This window comes from Mastomys coucha, unplaced genomic scaffold, assembly GCF_008632895.1.
Source record: "Mastomys coucha isolate ucsf_1 unplaced genomic scaffold, UCSF_Mcou_1 pScaffold6, whole genome shotgun sequence".
Classification (NCBI taxonomy): Eukaryota; Metazoa; Chordata; class Mammalia; order Rodentia; family Muridae; genus Mastomys; species Mastomys coucha.
The window spans coordinates 129794547-129805690 of NW_022196912.1; the positions used below are offsets into that span (position 1 = coordinate 129794547).

Here is an 11144-nt window from a genome sequence, read left to right on the forward strand (position 1 = left end):
TGGAGGGGAAACTGGGAATGGAGAAATTCGCATGTAAATAAAGAAAATATCTAAAAGAAAAAAAAGAAGAAGAAGAAGAAAGAGTTTGTTTTGATCTGACTTTGAGGGGATGCTATTTATCACAGATGTGGCAAGAACATGAAGTGACAAGTCCCACTGCATCTGTAGAGGAGAGAAAGGTAAAAGCTTGTATGTAGCTCAGTTTCTCCTTTTTGCAGTTTTCATTCAGTCTGGGACCTCAGCTCATGTTCTTCCTTTTCACTTAGCCATCTCTGGAAAGGCCCTCATACACACACTCAGAGCTTCCCTGTTCACTTAACCATCTCTGGAAAGGCCCTCATACACACACTCAGAGGTGTGTCTCCTTTGTGATTCTAAATCCAATCAATTTGACAGTAACGATTAACCATGGCAGCCCTCTCCCTCAGATTTTAAAAAGAGAAGCTTTTGTTGAGATGTTAAATCTGGAATGACAGACAGTTGAACTGGCAGATACTGTATTCTAAGCAAAATTCTCCTGTGTGTTTATGGCACTAATAGTCTACGTGACCTGAGGTCTTTAAGGCACTTGAATACATACCTGGGGCATGTAAATAAAATAAATGACTCTGAACCTTTGATTCTTTGTATTTACTTAACATCCCAATAGCAGAGTCCCCTTTCTCCTCTCCTTCCAGTCTCTCCCTCTCACCTCTCTTCCTTTCATCCTGCCTCCCTTTCTCCTCAGAGAAAGAGAGGCCTGTCATGGATATCAACCCACTTTGGCATATCAAGTTGCAGTAGGACTAGGTGTATCTTCTCCTACTGAGGCTAGATGAGGCAGCCCAGTCAGCGGAAAGGCATCCAAAGGCAGGCAACAGAGGCAGAGATGGCTTCTGCTCCTGCTGTTAGGGGACAAAGCTACATATGTGCAGAGGACCTAAGTCCATCCTATGCATGATCTCTGGTTGGTGGCTCAATCTCTGTGCACCCCCGTGGGCCCAGAATGGATGATTCTGTAGGTTTTCTTGTGGTGTCCTTGACCTTTCTGGCTCTTTCAGTCCTTCTCCCCCCTCCTCTACCTGACTCTTTGAGAGGTACCTAATGGTTGGCTGTGGGTTTCTACATTTGTCTCCATCAGTTACTGTGTGAAGCCTCTCAGGAGACACTTATGCTAGGTTTCTGTCTGTAAGTAGATAGGGCAGAGCATCATCAATAGTGTTGGGGCTCTCTCTCTTTGCATGGGTCTCAAGTTGGGCCAGTCATTGATTGGCCATTCCCTCAATTTCTGCCCCATTTTTTTTTTATCTCTGTACATCTTATAGGCAGGACAAATTGTGGGTTGAAAGTTTTGTGGCTGGGTTGGTGTCCCCATCTATCCACTGTAAGTCTTGCCTGGCTACAGGGGGGTGGCTGCTTCAGGGTTTTATATCCCCCATTGTTGGGAGTCTTAGCTAGGGTCACCCTCATAGATTCCTGGGACTTTTCATTGCCTTAGGTTTCTAGCTCATCACAGAGATGCCCCTACCAATTCCAGTTCTCCCTTCCTCCATTTTTCCTACACTTGATTCCTCCTGTGCCCCCTCCCCAAGCCACCCAGGAACCACCCAGTTCCTTCCCTCCATCTACCCCCAAGTATTATTCTGTTCCCCCATCCCAGTGAGGTTCAGGCATTCACCCTTGAGCCCTCCTTGGTACTTAGCTTTTTTGGGTCTGTGGATTGTAGCATGGTTATCCTGTACTTTACAGCCAATATCCACTTATAAGGGAGTGCGTACCATATTTGTCTTTCTGGGACTGGGTTACCTTACTCAGGATGATATTTTCTTCCTTTTTCTTTTCTTTTCTTTTTGTTTTTGTTTTGTTTTTGTTTTTGTTTTTTTGTTTTGTTTTTTTGAGACAGGGTTTCTCTGTGTAGCCCTGGCTGTCCTGGAACTCACTCTGTAGACCAGGCTGGCCTCCTCAGAAATCCACCTGTCTCTGCCTCACAAGTGCTGGGATTAAAGGCGTACACTACCACTGCCCAGCTCAGGATGCTATTTTCAAGTGCCATCCATTCACCTGCAGATTTCATGATGCCATTTTTTTTTTTTTTTTTTTTTTTTTTTTTTTACAACTGACCAGCGAAGGCTGCTAACAACCCCAAGGCTTTAAGACCGACAGGAATCTATGTGCAGCTCACCTGGCTCACAAGTCTGTTTTATTAGAAGACAACTCAGGAGCTGTAGTACTTGAGAAGAGTCTCATCTGGAGGTTTTAGAATTTTCTGATCCGCCACATTTACTATTCAGCCAGGAGCAAGACCAAAGAAAATCTGTCTTGGATCCTTCTGAGTGTTGAGCACTCTGAAGAGTTCGCCTTTCATGATATCAGGAAGAACATAGCCATACTTCATGGCGAGTTCAAGTCTTGCTTCAGGAAACTTGGCAAGGTCAGCCAGGTATCCCTGGTTTTTTGCATCTGTATTAATAGGGCACCAGCGTCTCGAGTGGAAGCATTCTTTTTGGAATGCACAGAATTTCTAGACTTGGGTCATAGAAGGCTGTAGTAACAACATAGCCATTTTTGTTTCAATTGCAGCAGTGGCTAATTCTGAAGCCAACTGCACCTCAATATTAACTTTTGCTTGAAAAGTATCAGAACCCTCTTCAACCAGCTGGACCTCATAATTCCTTTTAAGTTGCTGGATGGTTACACCTTTCCCATTCACAAGCTGGGTTAAGTCAATAGGTTGAGTTGGATTAACTTGACCTAAATAAATGAGATACTGTAGTCTCCTGAGATTCAAAGGCTGATACTATATCCTTCATTAAATCTATATTTTGGGATTCGGATGTCAAATGGAGTCTGCCCTCCATCAAAGCCCAGCCTCAGCCAGGTTCCTCTCTGCCTTTCTCCTTTATGGCTTCTGCCACACTTCCTATCTCTTCTCCGTTCTCTTGGACGTCTTTTCCGTTTTCTGGAGATAGGACTGGGCTTCAGGTTGGCCAGGCTCACGCTCAGCAAAGATCTTAGCAGGTCCATGCAGTCCGGCAGCTGCGCTCTGTGCTAACCACGATCCATGGGCGCCGTGGATGCAGTGAAGGCTCTATGTTACTTTAAGGCTCCGCCTCCACATTTTCTTTCTTTCCTCCCCCCCCCCCAGATATTTTCTTTATTTGCATTTCAAATGTTATCCCATTTCCTGGTTTCCCTACCTCCCAGAAATCCCCATCCCATCTTCCCTCCCCCTGCTTATGAGGGTGCTCCTCTACCCACCCACCCATTCCCACCTCTCCTCCCTCTATTCCCCAACACTGGAGCATCTATTGAGCCTTCATAGGACCAAGGACCTCTCCTATTGAAGCCTGACAAGGCCATCCTCTGCTGCATATGCAGCTGGAGCCATGTGTACTCCTTGGTTGGTGGCTTAGTCCCTGGGAGCTCTGGGAGGAGGGGGTGCGGAGGGTCTGGTTGGTTGATATTGTTATTCTTCCTATGGGGTTGCAAACCTGTTCTGCTCTTTCAGTCCTTTCTCTAACTCCTCCTTTGGGAACCCCATGCTCAGTCAAATGGTTGGCTGTGAGCATTCGCCTCTGTATTTGTAAGGCTCTGGCAGGGCCTCTTAGGAGTCAGCAATATCAGGCTCCTTTCAGCAAGCATTTCTTGGCATCCACAATAGTGTTGGGGTTTGGTGATTGTATATGGGATGAATCCCCAGGTGAGACAGTCTCTGGATGGTCTTTCGTTCAGGCTCTGCTCTACACTTTGACTTCATATTTGCTCCCCTGAGAATTTGTTCCCTTTTCTAAGAAGGATGGAAGCACCCACACTTTGGTCTTCCTTGTTCTTGAGCTTCATGTGGTCTGTGAATTGTTTCTTGGGTATTCAGAGCTTTGGGGCTAATATCCATTTATCAGTGAGTACATACCATGTGTGTTCTTTTGTGACTGAGTTACCTCATTCAGGATCCATTCTTCAGTTGAGGATTGAGGGACATCTAAGTTGTTTCCAGTTTCTGGCTATTACAAATAAAGTTGCTGAACATAGTTGAGCAAGTGTCCTTGTGGTATAGTGAAACATATTTTGGGTATATGCCCAGGAGTGGTATAGCTGGACCTATTTTTAATTTTCTGGGAAACTGCCAAATTTATTTCCAAAGTGGTTGTACAAGTTTGCACTTCTACCAGCAATGGAGAAGTGTTCCCCTTGCTCTACATCCTTACTAGCAGGAGCTATCACTTTTTTTATCTTAGCCATTCTGACAGGTGTTGGAAGGAATCTCATAGTCATTTTGATTTGCATTTCTCTGATGACTAAGAATGTTGAACATTTATTTAAGTGCTTCTCAGCCATTATATAGTCCTTTATCAAGAATTCTGTTTAGATCTATACCCCATTTTTAATTGGGTCTTTAACTTGTTGATATCTAATTTATTGAGTTCTTTATATATTTTGGATATTAGCCCTCTATCAGATGTAGGGTTGGAGAAGATCAATTCCCAATCTGTAGACTCCAGTTTTGTCTTATTGACAGTGTCATTTGCCTTACAGAAGCTTTCAGTTTCATGAGGTCCCATTTATTAATTGTTGATCTTAGTGCCTGAGATCTTGGTGTTCTTTTCAGGAAGTTGCTTCCTGTGCCAGTGCATTCAAGGCTATTCCTCACTCAAGTGTCCATGGGTATTTGGGTTTGCTTTTGGGTCTTTGATTTGATTCCATTGATCAACTTGTCTGTTTCTATGCCAATACCATGTAGATTTTATTACTATTGCTCTGTAGTATAGTTTGAAACCAGGGAAGGGATACCTCAAGAAGATCTTTTGAGTGCTTTTGGTACGATGGCCATTTTTACTATGATAATTCTACTGATTTATGAGCATAGGAGATATTTCCAATTTCTGATATTTTCTTAAATTTCCAAGTTCTTGTCATATAGGTCTTTCCCCTTTTCTGGAGTTAGGACTGGGCTTCAGGTTGGCCAGGCTCACTCTTGGCAAGGACCTCAGCAGGTCCAGGCTGGTCTGGCAGCTGAGCTCTGTGCCAGATCTTTTATTGTACAGGATTGTTTTAGCTATCATGGGTTTTTTGTTTTTACATTTGAGTATTGTTCTTTCAAGATCTGTAAAGAATTGTGTTGGAATTTTAATGGGAACTTCATTGACATTTCCTTGAACACTTTCCCTGCTCACTCCCCCCCTTTCTCTTCTCTGTTTCCTGCCATCTATTCCTCTTTAGTGTGATTGCTTCTTTTTGTTCTAGAGCCTTTAGGTGTACTAGTTAAGTTGCTATTATGAGATCTCTCTAATTTCTTTATGAAAGTACTTAATGTTATGAGTTTTCCTCTTAACACTGTTTTCATTGTGTCTTCTTAGTTTGGGTATGTTGTGCCTTCATTTTCATTGAATTCTAGAAAGTCTTTAATCATGTTCTTTATTTCTTCCTTGACTCGGTGATCATTGAGTAAAGAGTTGTTCAGTTTCCATGAATATGTAGGCTTTCTGTTGTTTCTGTTGTTGTTGAAGTCCAGGTTTAATCTATGGTGGTCTGATAAGATAAAGGGTATTTTTTCAATTTTCTCATATCTGTTGAGACTTGCTTTGTGTCTGAGTATGTAGTCAGTTTTGGAGAATGTTCTGTGAGGTACTGAGAAGAAGGTATAATCTTTTGTGTTTAGGTAAGATGTTCTGTTAATGTCTGTTGGGTCGATTTGATTCATAATGTCTGTTAGTTTCATTATATCTTTATTTAGTTTCTGTCTGGAAGACCTTTCCATTGCTAAAAGGAGAGTGTTGAAGTATCTCACTATTAATGTGTGAAGTTCAATGTGTGATTTAAGCTTTAGTAATGTTTCTTTTATGAAAGTGGGTGCACTTGAGTTTGGAGCATATTCAGAATTGAGATGTCAGCTTTGTGAATTTTTTCCTTTGATGAATATGAAGTGTCCTTCCTTAAATCTTTTGATTAATTTTGGCTGAAATTCTATTTTAGTAGACATTAGAACTCCTACTCCAGCTTGTTTCTTGGATCTATTTGCTTGGAAAATCTTTCTAGCCTTTTATTCTGAAGTAATGTCTATCTTTGATGTTGAGGTATGTTTTTCTTATTCAGAAGAATGAAGGATCTTGTTTTCACATCCATTCTCTTAGCTCATGTCTTTCTATTGCAGAAGTGAGTCCAATGATGTTGAGAAATATTAGTGACCAATGATTGTTAATTACTGATATTTTAATGTTGGTGGTATGTATATGTCTATGTCTGTGCATGTATTTGTGCTTCCTTTGCTTTGGGTTTTCTGGTGTGGAATTATTTCCTGTGTTTTCTTGGGTGCAGTTAACCTTCTTGAGTTGGAGTCTTTCTTCTTGTATCTTCTGTATGGTTTGGTTTGTGGATAGATATTGTTTAAATTTGGGTTTGTCATAGAATATCTTGTTTTCTCCATCTATGGTGATTGAAAGTTTTGCTGGGTATAGTAGTCTAGGCTGGCATATGTGATCTCTTAGATACTGCAAGACATCTGCCCAGGCCCTTCTGGCTTTTAGAGTCTCTGTTGAGAAGTCTGGTGTAATTCTGATGGGTCTACCTTTATATTACTTGACCTTTTTCCCTTGCAGTTTTTAATACTCTTCCTTTGTTTTGTACATTTAGTGTTTTGATTATTATGTGATAGAAGGATTTGTTTTCTGGTGCAATCTATTTGGTATTCTATAAGCTTCTTGTCTGTTTATAGGCATCTCTTTCTTTAGATTGAAATTTTTTTCTTCTATGATTTTGTTGAAAGTGTTTTCTGGACATTGGAGCTGGAATCTTCGCCTTCTTCTATTTCTATTATTCTTAGGTTTGGTCTTTTCATAATGTCCCAGATTTCCTGGATTTTTTTTGTCAGAAACTTTAGATTTAAATTTTTCTTTGACTCATGTATTGATTTCTTGTATCTTATTTCCATGATTGAGATTCTGTCTTCCATGTCTTGTAGTCTGTTGGTGGTGCTGTGTCTGTAGCTCCTGTTCTCTTACCTATGTTTTCCATCTCCACAATGCCCTTAGTTTGTGTTTTCTTTATTGCTTCTATTTCCATTTTCAGGTCTTAAACAGTCTTATTCATTTCCTTCACTTATTTGATTGTATTTTCCTGTATTCCTTTAAGAGATTTATTCATTCCCCCTTTAAAGGCCACTATTATCTTCATAAGATTATATTTCAGGTCGTTTTCTTGTGCTTCAACTGTGTTAGGATATCCAGGGCTTGCTGTAATAGGATAGCTGGGCTCTGGTGGTTCCATACTGCCATGGCTTTTGTTGATTGTGTTCTTTTTTTTTTTTTCCTTTTTCGAGACAGGGTTTTTCTGTGTAGCCCTGGCTGTCCTGGAACTCACTCTGTAGACCAGGCTAGCCTCGAACTCAGAAATCCACCTGCCTCTGCCTCCCAAGTGCTGGGATTAAAGGTGTGCGCCACCACCGCCCTGCGTTGATTGTGTTCTTATGCTGGCCTTTAGCCATCTGGTTATCCTTGGTACCTGCACGCCTTTGGGAATGTAGGCAGAGTTGTGGGCCAAAAAATCAATTCTTTCTTGTTTTAAGCTTTACTTTTTTTAGTGAAGTTTTATTTTTGCAGAAAAACTGAGTAGTAGTTTCAAGTTCCCAGAGACCCTTTTTCTCCCACCACCACCCTGTTACCATTCTTTCTGCTAAATCTGACTGCATTAGTGATGTGCATTGCTAAGGTACCTGAGAAGATTCTACCCATTCATCCATACTGACATTGCAGTCCCATTTGGTGTTGAATTTTTTGTGAGACTTTATAAATAAGTAATGGCATATGTCTACCAGTATAGTGTCATACAGAATAGTGTCACTGTCTTAGGAATACTCTGTGCTCCTCCTATCTGCTCCTCCCTCCCTTTAGCCCTTGGCAGCCAGTGATCTTTTCACTATCTCCCCAGCCTTGTCCTTTCCAGAATGTCAAGTTGTAGTCACAGCTTGCCACCTTTGCAGAATAGCTTCTGTCACCTAGAACTATGCTTTTAAGGCACCCACCTCTGAGTCTTATCATGGCTCAACAGCTCATTTATTCTTACTGTCAAGTAGCCTCCCACTGTCCAGAAGCACCACAGTTTATCTGCTCTGTTACTGAAGTCTATTTTTGCTACTTCCAAATTTTGGCAATTAAAATAAAACTTCTATAATCGTCTGTAGGCATATAATTTTTAATTTCTTTGGGTAGGAACCAAAGTGTGTGGATGCTAAATTGTTTTGTAGGAGTGCCTTTTGTTGCATAAGAAACTGCCAAGCAGTATTCCAAAGCATCTGCACATTTCTGTCACTCCACCCCACCTCTCAGGGTGACTGTTGACCAAACATTCCTGAGTCTTTCCCAGTACTCCCTGCTTTGTGTGTGTGTGTGGGGGGGGGTCTGGTGTATGGATGTGATGACTCACTGTGCTTCATTTTGCTTTTCTCATCTGACATAAGGTGTGGGCATCTTCTCCTATGCTTATGTTTTGGGGTGAAGTATCTGTTCAGATTTCCTCCATTTTTAACCTGGGTGTTTGTTTTAGACTCTTTTCAGATATGCATTTTCTAAGTATCTCTTCTCATCTTTTCATTTGTCCTTTCATAGAAAAGAATGTTTTAATCCTAATGTAGCTCTGTCAATCAATTATTTCTTTCATGGATGAGTCTTTTAGTAGTGTATTTGAAGCCATCCCTGATGCCAATACCTGGATTTCCTCCCATGTATCTTCCAGTTAAATAGCTTGCATTTCACTTACAGGTGAGATTTCAATTAATCTGAGAGGTTCACACTCTGTCTAGATTGACTCTATGTCAGATCCACTTGTCATCATCCTTATTATTATTATTTTATACATGTGGGTGTTTTGCCTGCATGTGTGTCTATGTACCACTTGTGTGCCTGGTGCCATCAATGGTCAAAAGAAGCATTAGATCCCCTAGAACTTGAGCCACAGACAGTTGTGTGCTTCCATGCAGATGCTGGGAATTGAACCTGGGTCCTTTGGGAGAATAGCCAGCGCTCTTAGTTATGGAACCATCTCTCCAGCCTCCAAGTTGTTCTTTCTAGTATTTTATGTAATGTATGTGTGTGTGTGTGTGTGTGTGTGTGTGTGTGTGTGTGTGTGTAACATGTATTTGTTCTTCCTGTATTCCTTACCACTTTCCCTTCCTAATTTCATGGACTTTTTGGAGGGGCACTCCTGAAGCCTCATTGCCATCTGAGGAGCTACTGGGAGGTAAGAAGAAGATGGTTTCTATAGGGAAGTATACCCCGGCAGATGCCCCCCCCCCACTTATACACATACATGTACCACTAATACATTCACAAAATATTTAAAATAAATGTTTAAAAATTAAAAATCAGATCCACTTATTTAAAAGACAACCTGACATCCTGCCTCAGAGACCCATGGCTGGTTCTTTGCCTTCAAGGAGATGCAAGGATGACATTTTGATACCCTTTGACTACTTCAATAGTCAAATTCAGTGTCTTATTTCACATTGAAGGGAGGAAGAAAGGGACAGCATAGTCAAACTATAGCCAAGGAAGGGCTGGATGCTGGACTCAGGGCTTTACTGTGCTACCAAGTTCATCAACTGATAGCTAGGCTTCTCCTTGTCAGCTGTGAGCTTAGACATTTGTGCTCACCACTTAGGATCTGCAGGTTCCTCTTGCAAGGAAGCACATAAAATTCATTCCTTTAAGATGAGCTTCACACAGCACAGGAATGTCAAAGGAAATCCATCTTCTCCCTGAACAATGCTTTGAAAGTCTTTTCATTTCTTCCTTGTACCTATTTATGGTATTTTGTTGTTGATTATGATGATGATGATGGCCAGCTTGGCAATTTATACTTTCTTTATAAATCTAACTCCCTGAGTTCCTAATTCTTACAGGTGGGCATACAAACACCATTACCAGCTTGTACCACAAGTTCTACTGCACCTGAAGCTAGTCTTTTTATCATTGACTTTTGGTGATCTTAGGACTGGAAACATCCTACTTTGTTCAATAACAGACTTCTATACACTGTTGACATGTCTTTCTACTAAAATTGTGCTCAGAGATAGCCTATACTACTTCTTTCTGTAATCTATCAATGTATATGTCTACTTGTTATTTCCTGTTCTTTCTCTAAGTTTTCTGTCTTGCTCACTATCTTCTAACTCCTTTATATGGCAACCTAATATGGGTGCTGTCCACCTGACTGCTCTTAATGGAAGCTCTCAGGTGCACAGACACTGTGCTCTGCAACCCTCCTAATGTTTCCTCTCTGTCCATTAGTTTGCAGATATCCCATAGTTGTAATTTCTATTTCTTCTCCAGCTGAGGACACACTCACTAAGGTGAGAGTGTTAATGCAAACTGATTGAAGACTGATTTTCATAGCTGTTAATTTATAACTTAATTGATCATAAGAACATAGCTTATATGCCTTTCACTTTTAGGAACCAATAAATGCCTCTCTTGAGGCTGCATACCTGACCTATTATGGTTTTGTCTCAGATGTGTTCAACCTGTAGCCCACGGGCTACATGTATTTCCAAATCATCAACTTACTAAAAGCATTGCATGTGGATTTTTTATTTTTGTTTTTGTTTTTATAATCTGGTTGTGAGGATCTACAGTGTGAACTTTGTAGGTGGCAAAATCATGTTGTAATGTCAAAAAGATTAGATATACCTGGGCCACATAGTCTGATTTATTTCTGAAGTTTCTGATCCTTGGTGCCCACTGAGGTCAGGAGACACATCCTCACTTGACTTCTTACTAGGTGAGTCACAGGCTCACTCTTCCTTATTAATCAGAAGGAGAAGTCTGATCCCCCATCTACCAGGGCTCCTGTGGATAAACATGCACAACAGGCAGAGTCATGACACCAGGAAGGTAGCCACAGCGCCCACCATCACAGGAGATGGCAGGGGGCAGAGTCATGATACCAGGAAGGTAGCCGCAGTGCCCACCATCACAGGAGATGGCAGGGGGCAGAGTCATGACACCAGGAAGGTAGCCGCAGTGCCCACCATCACAGGAGATGGCAGGGGGCAGAGTCATGATACCAGGAAGGTAGCCGCAGTGTCCACCATCACAGGAGATGGCAGGGGGCAGAGTCATGACACCAGGAAGGTAGCCACAGCGCCCACCATCACAGGAGATGGCAGGGGGCAGAGT

At 41.5% G+C, this 11144-nt stretch overlaps 1 protein-coding gene and 1 pseudogene across 2 annotated transcripts in view; one reads left to right on the plus strand and one right to left on the minus strand.

Moving 5' to 3' along the window:
* Positions 1-11144, plus strand: part of Ptprn2 (protein tyrosine phosphatase receptor type N2) — a 790024-nt gene that overhangs the window by 508580 nt on the left and 270300 nt on the right. The window lies entirely within an intron of this gene.
* Positions 2195-3003, minus strand: LOC116080319 (annotated as a pseudogene).